This window comes from Eptesicus fuscus, chromosome 5, assembly GCF_027574615.1.
Source record: "Eptesicus fuscus isolate TK198812 chromosome 5, DD_ASM_mEF_20220401, whole genome shotgun sequence".
NCBI classification, from domain to species: domain Eukaryota; kingdom Metazoa; phylum Chordata; class Mammalia; order Chiroptera; family Vespertilionidae; genus Eptesicus; species Eptesicus fuscus.
In genome coordinates, this window is record NC_072477.1 from 19,051,607 (window position 1) to 19,072,420 (window position 20,814).

Here is a 20,814-nt window from a genome sequence, read left to right on the forward strand (position 1 = left end):
CCTCCAATATATATCCCATATCCTACCACTTCTTACCATCTCCATTGCTCCTATCCTGGTCCACATTGCTATATTTTCTTGCCTGGATGGCAGGAACAGCCACCTACCTATCTTCTGTCTCTACTGGTGCACATTCTGGTCCATCCTCCATAGACAAATCAGAGGGATTTTTTTCTAAATTCAGATCAGTCACTCCCATGCTATTAAGGACCCTATGATATTTCCTTGTAATCATAATAAAATTCCAACTCTTTACTATGGCTTAAAGGCTATACCTAACTTTGGTCTCACTGAATTCATTCTATTTTATATCCCTTGAATTCAACAAATACCTACTCCTCAGGACTTTGTATTTGCTTGTCTTTGAACTTCTTATCAAGCAAGCCTCATCTCCCTACTATTATCTTTTGCTCCTTCTGCTTTATTTTGTTTCCTCATCTCATAGCATTTATATTACCACCTATATTTTATATGTATTTACCTGCTCTTTATTTCTTCTTACCAGATAATAAGCTATATGAAAGCCAGGACATTTGCTGTTGTTGTTCACTGATATCAGCATAAAGTAATTTCCAGGGAGCTAGAAGTGAACTACAGAAATTCTGAAAGCCTTCCCCATATCTCTAGTTCCCAAGCATCGATGGTTCTGCTGAGTCTTCAGAGTCATTCGGGGTTTCCAAGTCTTTAGACTTTAGGGATTGTTGATTTTGATTGTTTACATTATATTTATATTTATATTTATTTATATTTATATTTATATTTATATTTATATTTATATTTATATTTATATTTATATTTATATATTTATTATAGAGGCCCGGTGCACAAAATTCATGCATGGGGGGGGGAGAGGAATGTTTCCCTTAGCCCAGCCTGCACCCTCTCCAATTTGGGACCACTCGAGGGATGTCCGACTGTCTGTTTAGGCCTGATCCTACTGGGATCGGGCTGAGATGGGCAGTCGGACATCCCTCTCACAACCCAGGACTGCTGGCTCCCAGCTGCTCACCTACCTGCCTTCATGATTGCCCCTAAGCACTTCTGCCTGCCAGCCAGATCACCCTCTAACCACTCCCTGCCAGCCTGATTGATGCCTAACTGCTCCCCTGCCATCCTGGTCACCCCTAACTGCCCTCCCCTGCAGGCTTGATTGCCCCCAACTGCCCTCCTTTGCAAGCCTGGTCCCTCTCAACTGCTCTCCCCTGATGGCCTGATCACCGACAACTGACCTCCGTTGCAGGCCTGGTCCCTCCCAACTGCCCTCCCCTCCTGGCCATCTTGTGGTGGCCATCTTGTGTCCACATGGGGGCAGCCATCTTGTGTGTTGGAGTGATGGTCAATTTGCATATTACTCTTATTAGATAGGATAGAGGCCTGGTGCACAGGTGGGGGTCAGCTGGTTTGCCCTGAAGGGCGTCCCAGATCAGGGTGGGGGTTCCCTTAGGGCATGGGGCGGCCTAGGCGAGGGGCCTGTGGTGTTTTTCAGGCTGGCCACACCCCTCGGTGACCCAAGTGGAGGCCCTGGTATCTGGGATTTACTTATCTTCTATAATTGAAACTTTGTAGCCTTGAGCATAGGCCAGGGCAGGTGGAAAGCTTGGCTTCCTCCATCTCTGGGGGCAACCCAAGCCTCCTGCTCTCTCCAGCTCTGTAGCTGCCACCATTTTTGTTGGGATTTATTTATCTTCTATAATTGAAACTTTGTAGCCTTAAGTGGAGGCAAGGGCTGGCCAGGGTGTGCAGGAAGCTTGGCTTCCTCCATTGCCAGGTAAACCCAAGACTCCTGTGCACTCTGTAGCTGCAGCCATCTTGGTTGGGTTAATTTGCATACTCACTCCTGATTGGCTGGTGGGTGTAGCTTGTGGGTGTAGCGGAGGCATGGTCAATTTGCATATTGCTTTTTTATTACATGGGATTTATATTTATATTTATATTTATATTTATATTTATATTTATATTTATATTTATATTTACACAAGTGTATATATATGCATATATATACACACATGCAATATATACAAACAAAAGCAAACACACAGACATACATGCACACACATGTATACACATATATTTTTAATCTAAAAGCCAACCAGATATTATCAATGAGCTTTCTCAATGTGAGGAAGGCTCTTTGGGCCAGCCTAATCCTCTCTTACTCCCTCTCCCCAACCTCTATCCCTGCTTTCCATCACTGCAGATGACTAATGGGTGAGATGCTATCTTGGCAGAACCCAAGAGTTTCTGACAAGATCTGATTAAGTCTCTTGTCCCAATAAAGAAGTATAAAATCATTCCAGAGAAATAGTCCATTGGGAAATAACAGCTTCTGCTGGTGCCAAACAATATAATCATCATTCATTAATCCATCCATTTATTAGGCCAATATGTGGAAAAGCCATGCAAGAGAAGTAAAATAAATTATTCATTCAACAAACATTTATTGAGTAAGACTAATGCCAATAACTCTCCCAAGCTAGCTAAAAGGGAGCAGCAATGCTAGGATAGAGTGGAAGCCTTTTATTCTTTATGCAGGATAACCAAGGGAGGCATATAAAATATAGTGATATTTCAACAAGGACTTGAAAACATTGCAGAACAAGCCATGTAGACATTTGGGGAAAGAGAATTACAGGCAGACAGACCACAATTACCTAATAATAAAAGTATAGAAAACATGTTTACTTAACATGCTTACTTAGTGCTGAGATGTCAAGTGAATGACATTGTCAAAGAACATCAAGGAGGCTGATGTAACTTGATTAGGGGAATGCAGAGGAGCATAATAGAGATGACAGCAGAGAGGTGGCAGGGGCCAGATCCTACAAGGTTTCATAGGCCACCTAAGAACTTGGGCCCTACTTCTGAGCAAGAATATGGGAGGGTTTTTAGCAAAGAATTGTGTATGTTTCTCTTATATTTTAAGGAGAATATTCTGGGGCAAACCTAGTTGCCAGTCAGCCACAGGCTGGGACTAAGACCGAACTCTGAATGCCCTCCATCAAACCTGAATCACTGACCCAGGCTGTCACCTCCCAAGAAAAGTCATAAGACCATGTGGAATTTGAAGAAACACCTATTTAACTTGAAGTTTGCTGTAAAAGAGTTTAATATGTATGCCAAGAAATGTGATAAAGGAGAAAAAACTGAAAAGGCTAAGATTAAAAAGGCCATTCAGAAAGACAATACAGAGGTTGCAAGAATACATGCTGAAAATGCAGTCGGCCAAAAAAAACAAGCAATTAATTTCTTGAGACTGAATGCCAGGTTTGATGCTGTGGCAGCCAGACCAGAATTCAAACTGCAGTGACAATGGGCAAGGTAACAAAGTCTATTGGCAGGAGTAGTTAACTCCATGGATGCTACATTGAAGAGTAAGAACCTTGAAAATACCTCTGCCTTGATTAACAAATTTGAACACCCATTTGAAACACTGGATGTTCAAATACAACAAATGGAAGACAATGAGTAGCACTACAACCATAACATCACCACAAAACCAAGTGGAAATGCTGCTTCTAGAAATGGCAGATGGCCTTCCCAGGTTGTTCAGTTGGTTGGAGTGTTGTCCCATGCACCAAAAGGTTATGGTGTGGTTCCTGGTGAGTGTACATACTTAAGTTGCAGGTTCAATCCCTGGTTGGGACACTTACCAGAGGGCAACTGATCCATGTTTCTCTCTCACTGCAATTTGTTCTCTCTCTCTCTCTCTCTCTCTCTCTCTCTCTCTCTCTCAAATATCAATAAAAACATATCCTCAGGTAAGGATTAAAAATTTTAAAAAAGAAATGGCAGATGAAGCTGGCCATGATCTCAATATAAAACTACCACAGGATCAGACAGGATCTGTTGCCCCTAGTGTTACTTCCATAGAACAAGATGAACTATCACAGAAACTTGTTCATCTACATGATCAAGTGTAATTTAGACAACAGGTGCTTTTGTTTACTTCCCCTGCTTCTAAATATTTCATTTGTATACATAGGTAGGCCATACTTCAGTTACACTAAGAACACCATGTATTACAAAACACTTATACACTATCTATCTATATAACAGCCTAAGCAACCATCACAACTGAACGGACAACCAAACAGGCTGTGAGGGGCGACCTGGCCGGCAGGGGCGGCAGTGAGGGGCGATCAGGCTAGCAGGCAGAGGTGGTTAGGAGTGATCAGGCTGGAAGAGGAGGTAGTTAGGGGCAATGAGGCACGCAGGCAGGTGAGCAGTTAGAAGCCAGCGGTCCAGGATGGTGAGAAGGATGTCCTGCTGGTTTCGGGCCTGGGGATGGGGTCTACACCAGCAGTCAGACATCCCCCGAGGGGTCCCAGATTGCAGAGGGTGCAGGCTGGGCTGAAGGGACCCTACCCCCCACCCCAGTGCATGAATTTCATGCACTGGGCCTCTAGTTTACATATAATGCTTTATTTAGCCATGTTGCACTTTCCAATACTTTAAGAAATTCCAGACAGTTTCCACCTTGATAGGTTTTATAGTTTTATATGTTATGTTGAAAAGTGTGAGAGACATCTTTTTTGTAGATGACTTTGACCAAGCTATAATTAGCTTGTATATGAAACATCTTCCTAAAAAATTGTGTCAAAAATCTAGCAACAAATGACTCCAGGAGAAAATATAAAGTTTTTGACTTCTTTTAAATTCAAAGTCGCTTTAAATCTTCTCATTCTTAGGTGATGAAAAAAAATAAAACTAGGAAAAATATGTTTACTTAACATGCTTGCCAAACCAAAAACACCTCATTTACTGTCATACAATGCTATTTTTTTGTGTTTTATGTTTATTTTTGCTGTTCATGCACAAATGCAATTGACTTTTATTCTGTATTTATCAGCTTTTAAATTTAGATTATTATTGGATTTTTACCCAGTAATTTAATGACTATTATTTGAATTCCTGAAATTTAAAAAAATGTATTGATAATTTTTCAATATAACTAGAAAAATCTAAACATTAAATTGAATAAATTAAGGTTTGCTCCATTTAAAAATGTTTTCTTTGCCAAATATCACTGTTTGTTTACTCAAAGAAATTTAATACTTTCAACTGAAATTGAAATACATTTTAAATGATTTTTTGATTTCTAGTCTTCCCTCAGTATACTGTATCTTGTAGAATCTAAAGAACAAAATAAAATGACAAACAAAATAAAGCCAGACATATGGAATCATGCAAGAGTGAGGATTCTTATTGGGGGGGGGGGGGTGGTAGGGGAGAGGCAGGAAGATATTAACTTAAGAATTTATTAGCATATGTGCATAACCCATGGACACAGACAATAGGGTTGTGAAGGCCTGGGGAGGGAACTCGAGTGTGGAGAATGAGGTCAATGGCAGGGGTGGGGGAGTGGAAGGGACATCTGTAAAACTTTCAACAATAAATATAACTTTTTAAAAGATTAATTTACATGGCCTTAATATCATTTACATTTTCCATAGGATTGTTGATTGCCTTTTGAGAATCTTGGCCTACATTTTGAAACCAACCAACAAAAAATACCAAAGAAAAAAAAATTGAGTCAACTCAAATTACAGTTACCATAAATCCTGGTTAAATGTGTTTGCCCATTTATCTTAAGCAAAATCTCTTTAATAACGGGAAGAAATGAAGTAGAAATAAATGTTAAAATAAAATGTTTTGCCTAGCCATACTAATAACTTCCAGACCAATGGAAGTTGGGTGTACAAGATAGGGGGTGGGGACACAGAAAAGTCCTAAAGTCAAAGAAGACTAGACTCTGGAAGGCCAAAGTCCTTGGAGGAAAGCATTTGATGGCCAACTGTACTACTTTCCATCACCTCAGAAATAGCTCTGTTTTACCCAACTAAAATGAACAAATGCCTGCAATTTTCTGCTATAACAGTCTTAAGTGTAGATAAGTAATCAAGTTATATTTTAGCTAGTATACTACTAATCTAGTTAAGTAGGTAAGGTGTTTTTCATTACTTACTCTATGAATGATCTACAAAAGAATTTTAATATCTGATGTAATAAAAGAGTAATATGCAAATTGACCGTACCTCTGCTACACACAAGCCATGCCCACCAGCCAATCAGGAGCCAGTATGCAAATTAACCCAACCAAGATGCCTGCGGCCATGGAGAGAGCAGGAGGCTTGGGTTTCCCCAGCAATGGAGGAAGCCAAGCTTTCTGCCTGGTCTGGCAGACCCAGGCCTCCGCTCAAGGCTACAAAGTTTCAATTATAGAAGATAAATAAATCCCAAAAAAAAATGGCTGTGGCCACTGAGCAAGCAGGAGGCTTGGCTCTGCTTAAGGCTACAAAGTTTCAATTATAGAAGATAAATAAATCCCAAGAAAAATGGCAGCAGCCACAGAGCTGGAGAGAGCAGGAGGCTTGAGTTGCCCCCAGTGATGGAAGAAGCCAAGTTTCTGCAGCCCTGGCCTGCCTTGGCCTCCACTTAAGGCTACAAAGTTTCAATTATAGAAGATAAATAAATCCCAGATACCACAGCCTCTGCTTTGGTGGCCAGGTGGTGTGGCCAGCCTGCAAACCACCACAGGCCCCTCACCCAGGCCACCTCATGCCCCAAGGAAACCCCCACCCTGATCCAGGAAACCCTTCAGGGCAAACCAGCCAGCCCCCACCCGTGCACCAGGCCTCTATCCTATCTAATAAAAGAGTAATATGCAAATTGACCATCACTCGAACACACAAGATTGCTGCCCCATGTGGACACAAGATGGCCACCACAAGATGGCCAACAGGGAGGGCAGTTGGGAGGGACCAGGCCTGCAAGGGAGGGCAGTTGGGGGCGAACAGGCCTGCAAGGGAGGGCAGTTGGGGGTGACCAAGCCTGCAGGGGAGGGCAGTTAGGGGCAAACAGGCTGGCAGGGGAGCAGTTAGGCATCAATCAGGCTGGCAGGGTACTGGTTAGGGGGTGATCAGGCTGGCAGGCAGAAGCGGTTAGGGGCAATCATGAAGGCAGGCAAGCGAGCAGTTGGGAACCAGCAGTCGTGGATTGTGAGAGGGATGTCTGACTGTCTGTTTAGGCCTGATCCTACCTGGATTGGGCCTAAACGGGCAGTCAGACATCCCTTGAGGAGTCCCAGATTGGAGAGGGTGCTGGCTTGGTTGAGGGACACACACACCCTTGCACAAATTTCATGCATTGGGCCTCTAGTTTCATTATGTTTTAATGAAGAGCTTTTAGGAAATCTTTCCATTATTAAATCACAAAATCATTCAAAGTGCAATCACGGAGACTTTTTCCTAAGTATTCACCATTTATATATGTTTCTCATTGTAAATGGCAGTATAAATGAAGATTATTTTCACTGGTTAAAGAAGTAAGAAATTACTCTTTTGCTAAGTTTCAGTTAAACATGTTTAACTTTCTTGGTACTTGAATATATGGTATGACCTCAATATGGCAATCTTCCATTTTGTTTATAATTGATGCTGTGTCCTTTCTACTTAAAGAGTGAGTTTGTTTATATTGGAACATCCTGGGGAGGCATGGAAGAGATTATTACTAACTAAAATATCTATGAAATAGACATCTTATTTTCAATTGGTGGGAATGGTAGTTTTTGTTCTTTTGCATTCAGTAAAAAATGTTAAATTTTGAAGAAGAAAAAAAGGAAGAATATTCTGGTTTCTAGGGGGCTATATAGCATTAAAGAAGAAGGAGAACCAGGAGTGAAAAACAGAAGCAGGAGAGGGTTTAGAAGATTGTTGCAGTTACTGGTGAGAAAAGATGGTGGCCTGGACACAGGTGTTGCTCTTTAGAGCCTTTTCTGACCCCCATATTGCCCCACTAGCCCCTTTTCTGTGATCCTGAAGCATGGAGAGAATATCTCATTAAAGCTCTTCTCAAATTGCATTATAACCATTTGTTTACTTGTGTGTCACTGACCAGAATCAAAGCTCTTCAATAAAAAGGACATGTCTTAACTGCCTTTTCACCTTTGTCTTCATAAATTAGGGGGGGGAAAGATCCAAATTAATGAACCTGAAATATATAAAGTATAATACCAATCAATGTACTCATAGCAAAATAAACAGTGCAATGGAGCTGCATCATATTTATGTATAACTTACACAATCAGCTGTCTAACCTCAAGGGAAAATGAGAGAGAATGAGAGAATTATCTACTTACCACCCAACCCTTTGTCTTATTCCAAGTAGAATCAGCCTTCATATCTCCTTCATATCTCCTCAGCAGAGATGTAAAGAGAAAGCAATTATATTAACTCTTGCTTTTAGTGCTTTCAAGGAACCTGGACTTTTAGGAGGTTTAAAAGTCTTATCAATGCTTATTTGACTATAAGCACTTTTTCACCTCAGGTGACAATTTTAGGATGTAACATTCCAATACACTGTGAGTCTACTGACACACTCTAAGTGCCTCCTTACTCCTCATATCTAGATCCATTGACTCTGGCTGTTAGATCCTGGCTCCCTTCTAAGATCTTCCAACTCTAGGATCAGTATGGTTAATGCTGTCAGTGAAGTGAAAAGAGGTCCCCAAAGAAGATACAGTCCATTATCAACCCCAAAGTACAAAGGTTTAGGAAGAGGACAAGACCCCCAAGTAGAAAAATGAGAATCATTACTCAATGGGTACCATTATCCATCTTTGGATATTCTTCAAGTAAAACATCCTTAGAAAGTATTTATATAAATATTATTAGTGTGATAAGGTATCTCTCTAATTTTCACTGGGGAATCATTATTCTAAGGTGTCTAATCCTATCTAATAAAAGAGTAATATGCAAATTAACCATCACTCTGTACACCCACAAGCCACGCCCAGTAGCCAATCAGGAGCGAGTATGCAAATTAACCCAATCAAGATGGCTGCGGCCATGGAGAGAGCAGGAGGGAGGCTTAGGTTTCCCCGGCGATGGAGGAAGCCAAGCTTTCCACACACCCTGGCCAGCCCAGGCCTCCACTTAAGGCTACAAAGTTTTAATTATAGAAGATAAATAAATCCCAACCAAAATGGCGGCAGCCACGGAGCTGGAAAGAGCAGGAGGCTAGGGTTGCCCCAGCGATGGACGAAGCCAAGCTTCTGCAGCCATGGCCTGCTTTGGACTCTGCTTAAGGCTACAAAGTTTCAATTATAGAAGATAAATAAATCCCAACAAAAATGGCTGCTGCCACAGAGTGAGTAGAAGGCTTGGCTCCACTCCAGGCCACAAAGTTTCAATTGTAGAAGATAAATAAATCCCAGATACCAGGGCCTCAGCTTGGGTCACTGGGGGGTGTGGCCAGCCTGCAAACCACCACAGGCCCCTTGCCCAGGCCGCCCCACGTCCCAAGGGAACCCCCACCCTGATCCAAGACACCCTTCAGGGCAAACCAGCTGGCCCCACCCATGCACCAGGCCTCTATCCTATCTAATAAAAGAGTAATATGCAGATTGACCATCACTCCAACACACAAGATGGCTGCCCCCATATGGTCAAAGATCCTGCCCCCATGTGGACACAAGATGGCCACCATAAGATGGCCAGCAGGGAGGGCAGTTGGGAGGGGCCAGGCCTGCAAGGGAGGGCAGTTGGGGGCAATCAAGACTGCAGGGGAAGGCAATTAGGGGTGACCAGGCCAGCAGAGAAGGGAGGTTGGGGGCAAACAGGCTGGCAGGGGAGCAGTTAGACATCAATCAGGCTGGCAGGGGAGTGGTTAGGGGGTGATCAGGCTGGCAGGCAGAAGCAGTTAGGGACAATCAGGAAGGCAGGCAAGTGAGCAGTTGGGAGCCTGCAGTCCTGGATTGTGAGACGGATGTCGGACTGCCCGTGCACGAGTCAGACATCCCTTGAGGGGTCCCAGATTGGAGAGGGTGCAGGCTGGGCTGAGGGACAACCCCCCACCCCCATGCACAAATTTCATGCACCGAGCCTCTAGTATAAAATAAATAGAAAATTTGGAAATTTTAGTATGTTATAAATTATGAAGTCAACCATGAGAAAATATTCTGATCAATAAATAAATAAATGAATTCTAAAGAGACACTTGGAAAGTAAGCTTTTGTCTAAAAGTACTTCCTTCCCTAAAATCCAAGATTCTTTACAACTTGGCCCAAAGCTACTGTAAGCACAAATAAGTGCCCTCCAGTCTCCTACAACACACTCACTGTCACTAATACAGGGATTCTGCAGACTTGCTTCATCTGTCTTAGTTCTAACTACCTGTCAATACCTATATATCTGCATGTACATATTTTTGCTTTGTCTGTCCTTTCTGTATTCTTCTGGCACTCCACTGAAATAAGAATAGGTTCAGCGTGTTCTTCTAAATGAAATATCCCTAAAATGGCAACACCTCTTGCTCTGATTTCAGAATTCAAATGATGAATGAATTGCCTCAAGCTGACCACAAGCTAATCCAGGTTAATGACTGAGTTTCACTGAGTTTCAGTTTCAATAATACATTAAATATAATCTAATGTATCCAATTTTTTTATCATGGCAACATGCAATCACCATAACAAATTATCAGATGCCTTACTTTTTTTTACTAAGTATTCCAAATCAAGTACATATTTAACACTTATACATACTTCATTACTGACCAGACCAATTTCAAGAGTTTAGTAACCAGATGTAGCTTGTGTTTACTGTGTTAGACAGCAAAGCTCTGGAATGATTTCCCTCTATTATAATTTAAGATGTTGGTATCCTGATATACTACGAAGTTACTAGTGAGTTTTAGTTAATCTGCAAAACAATTGCTCATTTTCTGATAATTCTTGATAAACAGCTAGTGAGGAAGTATAACAGCTATCAATATGTCAATATGGGATCTGGAACTGGGCTGTGTGAATTTAAATCCCAGTTCCAACCCTTAACTAGCTGTGTGGCCTTGAGCAAACTATCTTTGTGCTTTGGTTTTCTTCTTTTACTCCCCAATGCCAAGGTAGTACTTATCTCAGAGTTAGTGTGAGGACTAGATGAGCTCATAATGTAATCACTTAGGACACTGCTTAGTATATAAGAAGTGATCAATTCATTGTTGACTACTACCTCTAATTCTTCATTGTTATTATTATTAGCTAAAATTATTATTATTATTAAATGAAATTAAAATTATGAAACTGCTGGATTGAAGATCAGGCTGTGGCTGAGATAATTCCACAGGAGTACAGGCAACCACCTTACTAAGGCCCAGGCTCAAACAGTGCAATGACTGTCGAGCTATCACAGTCTTTAGGATCCTCACCTATTTCCCTCAGTATGAACACCTACCTGTCTTCCTACCCCTGCATCAACCAACCCTTCTGCTGATGCTATGTTTTGCAGGCAGGCTCACACTCCTCCATGACTCTGGGGAACTGGACGGGGCAGTGAATGAATAGACAATTGGAGCAGGTACCACAGAGCATGGACAACCAGTTCAAGATTGGTGTGGCACATCCCATCCAATTCCATGCTGGAATGAACCAGCAAAGGGATATCAATCATGGATTGAGGGAAAGAGTATGTCCTAATCTCCCACCTCATTTCCATCACTGACAGCAGGACACACGTGGGATAGGAAATGAAGTAGAAGACCCGCTTTTCCAAAACAATTCTCGTGAATCTGTCAGCTGCTTTGGGAGGTCTAGTCACTTTCCTTTAGGCTCAAATCACTAATGAAATAAGCCTAGCCCATTCCTCACTGAAATGTCACTACCTGGAAATGTTTTAGGACCAAAAGGGAGAAAAACCCACAGTTTTCTTCTCTGTCATTACTAAGGAAACTGAGGTCTCCACAAGCAATTTACAAATCCCTGACCTAAAGTATCTCACTGATTTTGAAAACTAAAAACATGGGTAGAATCTTGCTGTAAAGATTCAGAAAAAAAAAAAAAAAAACCATTCCAGGTCCTGCATTTTTTTTTTTCTCTTACGGTATTTGTGTCCATATGGCAAACAGTTTTCTAAAGCATGGCAAAGCTAGAGGCAAAACTACTTCTCCAGGCCATCTGCACAGGGATGCTGATCCCCTCCAGCCGAGGACATGGTCTTGCTATGCCACATTTGGGTCAAGGGCCAGGAAATTACAGTATTTGAAAACATTTCTTTACCTGGACATGCAGCAATTATCAATGTCAATTTTTTTCAGAATGTGACATAAGTCCCAATCACATAAGGCAGGTTCATAAGAAGTGAGCTTGCTAAGATGATTTGGAAGGACTCAACCCCAAATGAATGGTATCTCTCACAGCTGTTTGCTGCCGTAAGGACCCTGAGTGCCAAGTGAAGCTGTATTAGGAAACATTACATCTGTTCTTTCCCAATGCAGTCACCATGTTTTTGATAATACTTTTACCCTTGGGTAATTAACACAAAAATTAAATGAAGTGTATTTTTGCTCCCTTCCTGCCAATGCATAGCTAACTTGAAGTACTAGGGTATCAGGTAAGGGTGCATTCCCTCTAATTATGGCCAAGTTGATTGAGGTCCTCTTAAACCTGAGAAAGTCAGTTAATGATATCTGTAAAGAAGAGTGACAACACAGGCAACAAACACAACAAAGGAGTCATTGGTGCAAGATGATAACATCAAACCAGTCCACTTTGGGTTGCTATAAATCAGTAAACTAATTAAAATGAGACCGAATACTCTGCATTCATACACAAACTGGAGAGGGAAGGAGGTCACAGGAAAAGAGGGAACAAATTTCAAATTCAGAATTCACTGACAAAACAAGTCTTTATCTGGTGGTATTTCAAATGCAGTCCAATCCAAAATCCGGCATTACAGTTTCTGATTAATAATCTGCCATCTCTCTTAGAAGTGATTCCTGCTCTCAGAAGAGCAGGGACTCAAATATTTCAAAAGTCCCTTCCTCTGCTGAGTTCATAGTTCAGTGGATGACTTCAGCTTCTGTATATGTTCAGAAGATATAATGTCATTTTATCTTTTTCTGAAAACTATTTTCAAAATTTAAAAATGAATCAGTCTTTTCTTCTTATAAGGGAAATTTAAAAATTAAAAATTAATTTTAGAAAAATAATCTGTCATTCTCTTTATGCTGTGCTACTTATGACACTCTATAAACAGGATCCAACCTAATTTTAGCCTAACCTCCTACCTTTCTCCCCATATATGCCCAAATACTCATGGAAAATAACACAAATGTTCCCACTACTGCATATTTGGATTAGAGTGTTCCTTTAATGAACTCTTCTTTCCCTATCTCTTCTGTCTCGCAAAATCATGGCCAATTTTCATATTTTATTCAAGCCTTCTCCAAATAAAATACATCATTCCTTACTCTTGGCTAATATAATAGTTTCAAAAACTTCTTACTTAATTAAAACAATAAATTCACAAAGTGCACAAATCAAAGATCAACAGCTCAAGTCATCCTCAGAGTGATCATCCTTCTATACTCACCTTTCAGACCAAGAAATAAAGTAACACTAGCACCCAAAAAGCCTCTCTCTACCTCCACTCAACTCATTCTTCTTCAAAGATAACTGACTTATAACACCATAGAAAAGTTCAGCCTGCTTTAAACTTTATATAAAAGGGAAAATATATACTCTGGCTTGTTTTACTCAGTACTGTTTGTGAGATTTATTTGTGTTGTTGTACATAATTTATTCATTTTTATTGTTATACAACATTCCATTTTGTGAATATAACACAATATTTATTCTATTGTTCATGGCCATTTGGGTTGCTTCCAGTGTGGGACTATTTTAGTGTGTTTAGCAACATTTTTGCATGCATATTATGATGTGCATATGTATGCATTTCTGTTGGCATCTACGTAGGCCTGGATTTGCTGGATCACAGGATATGAATAATCAGCTTTAGTAGATATTGTCAAAACACTTTCCAAAATGCTTGGACAATTTTCCCAAAATTCTTGTACCAGTCCCAATGTATGGGAATTTCAGTGGTTTCTCATTCTCTCCAATACTCGATTTTTGCCCACCTTTTTTTATGTAGCCATGCACTTACTGAGTACATAGTGGTGTTACATTGTGTTTTAATTTAAACTTAACTATTGACTAATACAGTTGCGATCTTTTCATTAATTCACTGATCATTTGGATATGCTCCTTTGTAAAGTACCTGTTTAAGTCTCTTGTCCAATTTAAAAAAAAAACTGATTTTTATCTAATTTATTTATAAGAGTTCTTAATATACTAGTATTCTGGATCAGAAGCTGTTATGGCATATATTTATTACAAATATCTTCTCCCACTCTGGAACTTCTTACTTTGTTGATGGGGTCCTTTAATATTCTTAATTGTAATAGAGTTTTAGTTTCTTAATCTTTTCTTTTATGGTTAGCACTTTTTGCGCCCTATTTGAAAACTTTGCCCATGAAGACATTCACTTATATTTTATTTTAGATGCTTTATTATTTTGCCTTCTTACATTTATATAGACAATTTACTTAGAGCTGGTTTATGTGTATGGCATGAGGCAGAAGTCAGTATGTTTTCCAAAAAGCTCCCCAATTGATCAAGAACCATATTTTGAAAACATTATGCTTTCCCCTCTGTTATGCAGACTCACCTTTAATATAAATCAAGTGTCTGTATAATGTGGGTCAGTTTCTGGACTCTCTGTTCCATTGGTCTAATTGTCTAGTTTAATGCAAACATCTTTATGTTTTCTTTAAATGTTTGGAAGAGTTCACCAATGAATTCATATTGTCAGGATTTCTCTTTGAAAGGAAGTTTTACTTACAAATTTGACTTCTTTGATAGATTTTAGATTTCTTCTTCTGACAATTTTCCTAATTAAAAGCTTGTTTTTACCACTTCCCTGGCAACGCAAGGTCCTTAGAACCCTTCAACTCCATTTACTCTCTACCTGGCTTTTCTGATATTTTAGTAATGTTTTTAAAATGTTTACATATTTTTCAAATTTCATCACATATTATCTTTTTAGGGGCTTACACAACATAAGTTTATTATCTGACAGTTCCGGCAGTCAGAAATCTAAAATGGACTGTTCTGGGCTAAAAGTAACAGTGTAAGCAGGGCTTGTTCCTTCTGGAGGTTCTAGGGCAAGCATGTCAAATTCAAAGGCTAACATGGGCCAAATACACGAGGCACGTGGCCCGTGGGCAGTGAGTTTCACATGCTTGCTCTAGGGGAGAGTCCATTTCTTATTGCCTTTTTCCAGCTTCTAGAGGCTCCCACATTCCTTGGCTCCTAGCTCCTTCCTTCATCATCAAAGCTAACAGCATAGCATTTCCTAATCTCTATTCCTATAAGAATGCTGATAGAATTGTATAATCAGTAAAAGTATTCTTTTAAAAATAGAAAATATGTGCAGACAAACAAAAAATGAGAATATGCATTTCTGGCATATTTTCTCTAAATAAAACACTAAAGGAAGGCCTTCAGGCAAAAAAAAAAAAAAAAGATGCTCTCAGATGGAAGTGCAGAAGGAATGAACAGCAATAGAAAGTGTAAATCTAAATAATCCTATATAATAAAAGGCTAATATCCAAATTGTCCCTCGGGAGTTCGACCAACAAGGAGTTTGACCACTTGCTATGACATGCACTCACCACCAGGGGGCAGCATGGAGTGAAGGAAGGCCCCAGCCAGCAGCCGGCAGCCATGAAGAAGGAAGGCCCTGATCAGCCCTGATTGCTGGCCAGGCCTAGGGACCCTACCTGTGCACGAAATTTGTGCACTGGGCCTCTAGTTATTCATATAAAATTGATAACAGAAAGAGAGATTAGAAGATGCTATGCTGCTACCTTTGAAGATGGAGGAAGGGGCCAGGAGTCTCCTTGAGTATTTGTTAAGACCCCCCCTCCTTGGATAGATCTAGGCTCAATTTTTGTCTCCCTACCTTTATGGGACTACTAAACGTTGGCTCACATTTCCAGCCTCGTGGATACCACTTCTTTCTTGGCCTCCTGGAAAATGTGTTGAGGGGAATATATATGCTGACTTTTGGTCTCACCTCTATATCCTTCCCTTGTCTTTTCTCAGTATCTTGGCCCTTCAAGTCCTCTCTCCCTTGGTAGATCTCTGACATCATCAGACTGATCATTTTTATGCTCTTTCTGGCTTTTATAGTCGCTCTTAGTGATAGTTCTACTCTGATACAAGTCATCCACCTTAACCAGAAATCTCACATAGTATTTTAAACATCTTTCTAATTTCAGACCTTTATTCTTCATCATATTACAATTATTTTCAACCTGCTTGTAAATATTTTTCACTGGTCTGTGGGCTCCTTGAAGGAAGGAACCACTGTATATTAATTTTCTACCCCTATGGCTAGTATAGTAGTGGTGCACACATACTGACATTTAATATACACTGGTTAAACTGAATTGAACTGAAGAAAGATGCAATGTAAATAACACTAAGGGGGAAATGTTTTTTTACCTTTTTAACACTATTTGAAAATGATTTTTTTAATGAAAATTATACACTTTTATCAATTTTCAGTCTTTGCTTCAACCTCTCTTTGTATGCACTTGCATATTAAATGCTTACTTTATGCTATTTCTTTCTGTGTGTTTCTGTGTCTCTATCTTTATTTTCCTCTTTCAACATTGAATACCAGACATATTTATAATAAAAATTCTTATTACAGTCAAAATGTTTATAACCTAATAAAACAATACATATATAAGTGATCTCAGCTCAGACATCAGAAATTCTTAATCTAACTGTTCAAGTTAAATGTAAAAGACATAGAGATATAATGATCCTTCTATTTGGCTATAGAATCTCATGTCCTTAAAAACCACATTGATTCAAAAGATAATGGAAATTAGACCTTAGATCTCAATAAGGAGTGGGATATCTACTATCTGATAATCATTTTATCACCAACACTCAGCACAGTACCTGACATACAGAAGTACTTAATACATAGTTATTTGATACATTTTCATTAGTTATCCAGCCAGCGTGACTCAGTGGTTGAATATCAACCTACAAACCAGGAGGTTTCCAGTCAAGGCACATGCCTGGCTTGCGGGCTCAATCCCCAGTGTGGGGCATGCAGGAGGCAGCTGATTGATGATTCTCTCTCATCATTGATATTTCTATCTCTCCCTCCCTCTCTCTTCTTCTCTGAAATAATATATATATATATATATATATATATTTAAAACATTCTCATAAGTTTATTTAAGTCCAATAATTAAGTAATCTCAAAGTTTTCACCCTTGTCAAACTACTTCTTAGGTTGCCTCTAAGGTCAGTGTAGCATCCAACTTCACTTCCACTGACACAGAAGCAAAACTGATATAACAATTGGTAGAAAAATCTCAATGTACTGATCCTAAAATTTTAGTAATCTTCTATACATTGGCATGCTATTGAAATTAATTTATCAAATGAAAATTAATTAAGGGCATTAATTGATTAATGAAGGGTATGAATTTTTTCTTTTGTGTAGCTCTATCTTCATGTTAAGCTATATAATAAAGTTTTTTTATTTAATTGTCATATAACCAATACATATTTTGTCTTAACTATTGTAAAATAAAAGAAAAACACTGGTACATTAGAAGATTCACATTATTACTAATTATCAAATAGGTCAATTAAATGGTCCACAAAGACTATAAGACATAACTTTATGACTTTCCATTAGAGAGTAACTATTAGAAGCCATAGGACTGAGAGACTCAAATGCTAATCACACAATTTGAACTCTAGAAGAACATGACAATTTCCTATCTCCCCATCAACAACCCAGAGGAGAAAGCCTAAACTGGGTAGACAATGAATATATTGGAGGAAGAGGTTTTCAATGAAAATATCCTATTATAATAGTTTTCAGTGCCTCCATTTTCAGTCATTCAGTCATCATTTCTGCTTTGGGATTTGGTTTGCTTTTTGCTTTATGTTCTGCATGCAGGTATTCAGACTGTGATCTTCTCATATATTCTGACATTTTTGAAAGACAGAACACATGAGATATTGGGATATGGGTAAGAAAATTCTGTAAGGACTGGCAGAACTTTTAAGTGGAAAGACAATAAGTTTCTGCTGATAAACAAGAAACCAGCTCTAAACTGACACCTGAATGGAAGGCCTCTCACTGGGGCTTAGCAGAATAAGAAGGAAATGAGGTAGGAAACATGCAATTTATACACCCTGAAGTCTCTAAATTCTCAGTAGGAATAGGGAACTTGAAATGGGGGAAGAGCACAGGTATATATTTTACAGGGTAAATCTGGCTTATATTCTATTGAGTTGGTTTTACTATATTATCTGAATTACTGGCAATGCCAAATATTGTCAAGGATGCAAGGAAACAGGGACATTTAAATACTACTGGTGGGACTTAAAATCCGTACACTGCTTTTGGCATTATCTGGTAAAATTAAAAGATACACCTGGCTTACGTCCAGCAGGTATTTGCACATCTAGGTATATATCCTGGATAAATTCGGACACAGATGTGAATAAAAAAACATAGAGAAGCATGTACTATAGCCTTAACTGTAATATTGACAACTGGGAACTACAGAAAAATCTAGCCATACTAGAAGGGGTAAAATAAATGAAACAAGTCTATTCCTATAATAGGATACTAAATAGCAGTTAAAATGAATAAATGAAATCCACATGAATCACTACAGATAAATCTTTAAAATGTTATGTAAATAAGTTATACAAAGATATGTGTAGTAAGAATTCATTTATACAAAGTTTAAACACTGAAATTGTAGTACACATAGCTTAAGGGCATACATACATATAGTAAAATTTAAAAACATGAAATAGAAAGCAACATAGCAACTCAGTGGTAGTTATTTCCTCTGACACCAGAATCCTTTGGAACTCTACCACCATGAATCTATATGAGCTGCAAAAAAAATAAAATAAAACTTTTTGCTCCTACAATTTCCCCAGGGGTAGCTCAAAGCTTCTCTTCTCTCCCTATCCTTAAGCTTTGAAATTGGTCTAGGGCAAAATTAACTCATCAATGACCCAATGAAACTACTCTAGAAGGGCAGAAGTCTTTTAGAGGGACAACAATTTAATAAATACAAATAAAAAGTAACTCTCCTGGATCTCCACATGTGGCCTTCTTGGGACTCTCTTCCTTTGACTGTTTTCTATATAATTGGCTCTCAGGACAACCATCTCTGAGTTATTTCTGTATATGAGACTTTTAGATTTCTTCTACCCCTTTATTTCTTCCCTTCCATGCTTTGGTTGATATAAGATGATCCTGTGTTGAGTCTCATTTAGATCGCTCTTGTCTACAATGCTTAGAAGGTCAAGTGGTCAAGAAGGTAAGGTTCAAGGAAAACAATGCTTTTCAATTCTTCCTATCATCTGGGCCTTAAGTCAGTTCACAGGACAATGAGACCAGATAGAGCTTCAAAGCAGCATATAGTCTGCTATTCAATGAGCAAGTGCTGCTTCTGTCCCAGGTACCAGCCACTAGACTACCATTGTGATTGTTCATCATCCTACACTGAGTACTTGCTGAGAATACACTGCTGCCTCCATGTTCCTGCTTTTTCTAAGTGATTCTTGGATTTCATCGTGCACCAGAAACAGTTTGTACTGTCCTTAAACAGAGAATGCCTTGATCCTCTTTTGTAATGGAAAATTACAAAGTTTGAGGGATGCTTCCTATGGATACTTCCAACCAAGATACTGAATTTAGTATGAGACAGAAAGAACTACTTTTTTCCTGCTTCAAGCAACACATTTGAATGTGACCTGGAAGACATAAAAGTCATTGATGTAAAGCTGACAAGTCACCTGCCTTCCTAACTCCCTTTCCTCTCACAGTCTATAAATACCAGGCTCCTTTTATCCTGGGACCTATTACAGAACTTTCACGTACCACACTCACGACTAATGGATCAGCACCAAAACCACAACTTATTTGGCCCCAGCCACATAAACACTCACAGTGTGGCAAGAAATGTTATTCCTCACCACAATTACCTGGACCCATGCCGTAGGCATAAAAGACCCTATTTTCCTTCATGAGCATTAGTGATTCATTTGCAGAAACAACTGAAGTAATGATTTTTCTATTCTTGAGATGCTATGAGTCTCTCACTGTTAATTATGAATTTCACTGTGCTGGGAGAAGGGTACATTAGCCAGGGCTCTGGGACTCCAGAAAGTTCCCCCATTGTTTGTTGAAAAAAATCAATCATTGCCTCCAGAAGCATTTGAAGTCCCTAGACACTAAACACCAATCTCCTTCTATAAAGCAAATAGATTTCAATGAAGCTTTCAACTATGTCAGACCACCTCCTCCCTTGTTTTAACCTCAAGACAATTGAGTGTAATTTGAGAGACCCACAGGGCCCTGAGCTCCCTTCTTTCCTCAATCAGTCCTAGCATGGATGGGAGGCCCAGGAGCCACCTCTGCTCCAGTTTCTGGTTAAGAGTATAGGATTAGGTCTGCAAATCCACTTATGACCAGTATACTACCATGTGGCCATTTTGTGACACTCACTTCTGCCCTGTTACATAGACCTACTACTGTCCTGGCTTCTCCTATACATGCTGCCTTGTGCTTCATTCTCCTTCAAAGACTCAAGACAACAGTGAACCTTAGTCTGTTTAGACTGGGCCTCCCCTGCTCTGAGTCCCAAGCCTTCCCTGGTGCTATGACTAAATTTTGGGTCCCCACCAAAATTCAGATGTTAAAGCCCTAATTCCTAGTGTGATGGTACTTGGATGTGGAGCCTTTGGGACATAATTGACCCATGAGGGTGGAGCCACCATGAGGGTATTATTGCTCTTAAAAGAAGAGACACTAGAGAGATTAGCTATCTTTCCATCATGTGAGCACATAGCAAGAAGGTGGCTATCCACAAACCATCAAGAAGGTCCTGATGAAACATCACATATATAGGCAC

At 39.5% G+C, this 20,814-nt stretch overlaps 1 protein-coding gene and 1 pseudogene across 5 annotated transcripts in view; one reads left to right on the forward strand and one right to left on the reverse strand.

The window, feature by feature from the left end:
* NRXN3 (neurexin 3) overlaps positions 1-20,814 on the reverse strand; it is a 1,497,182-nt gene that overhangs the window by 1,100,161 nt on the left and 376,207 nt on the right. The gene's annotated exons all lie outside the window — the stretch shown is intronic.
* LOC129149106 (charged multivesicular body protein 1B2-like) lies at positions 3,053-3,920 on the forward strand (annotated as a pseudogene).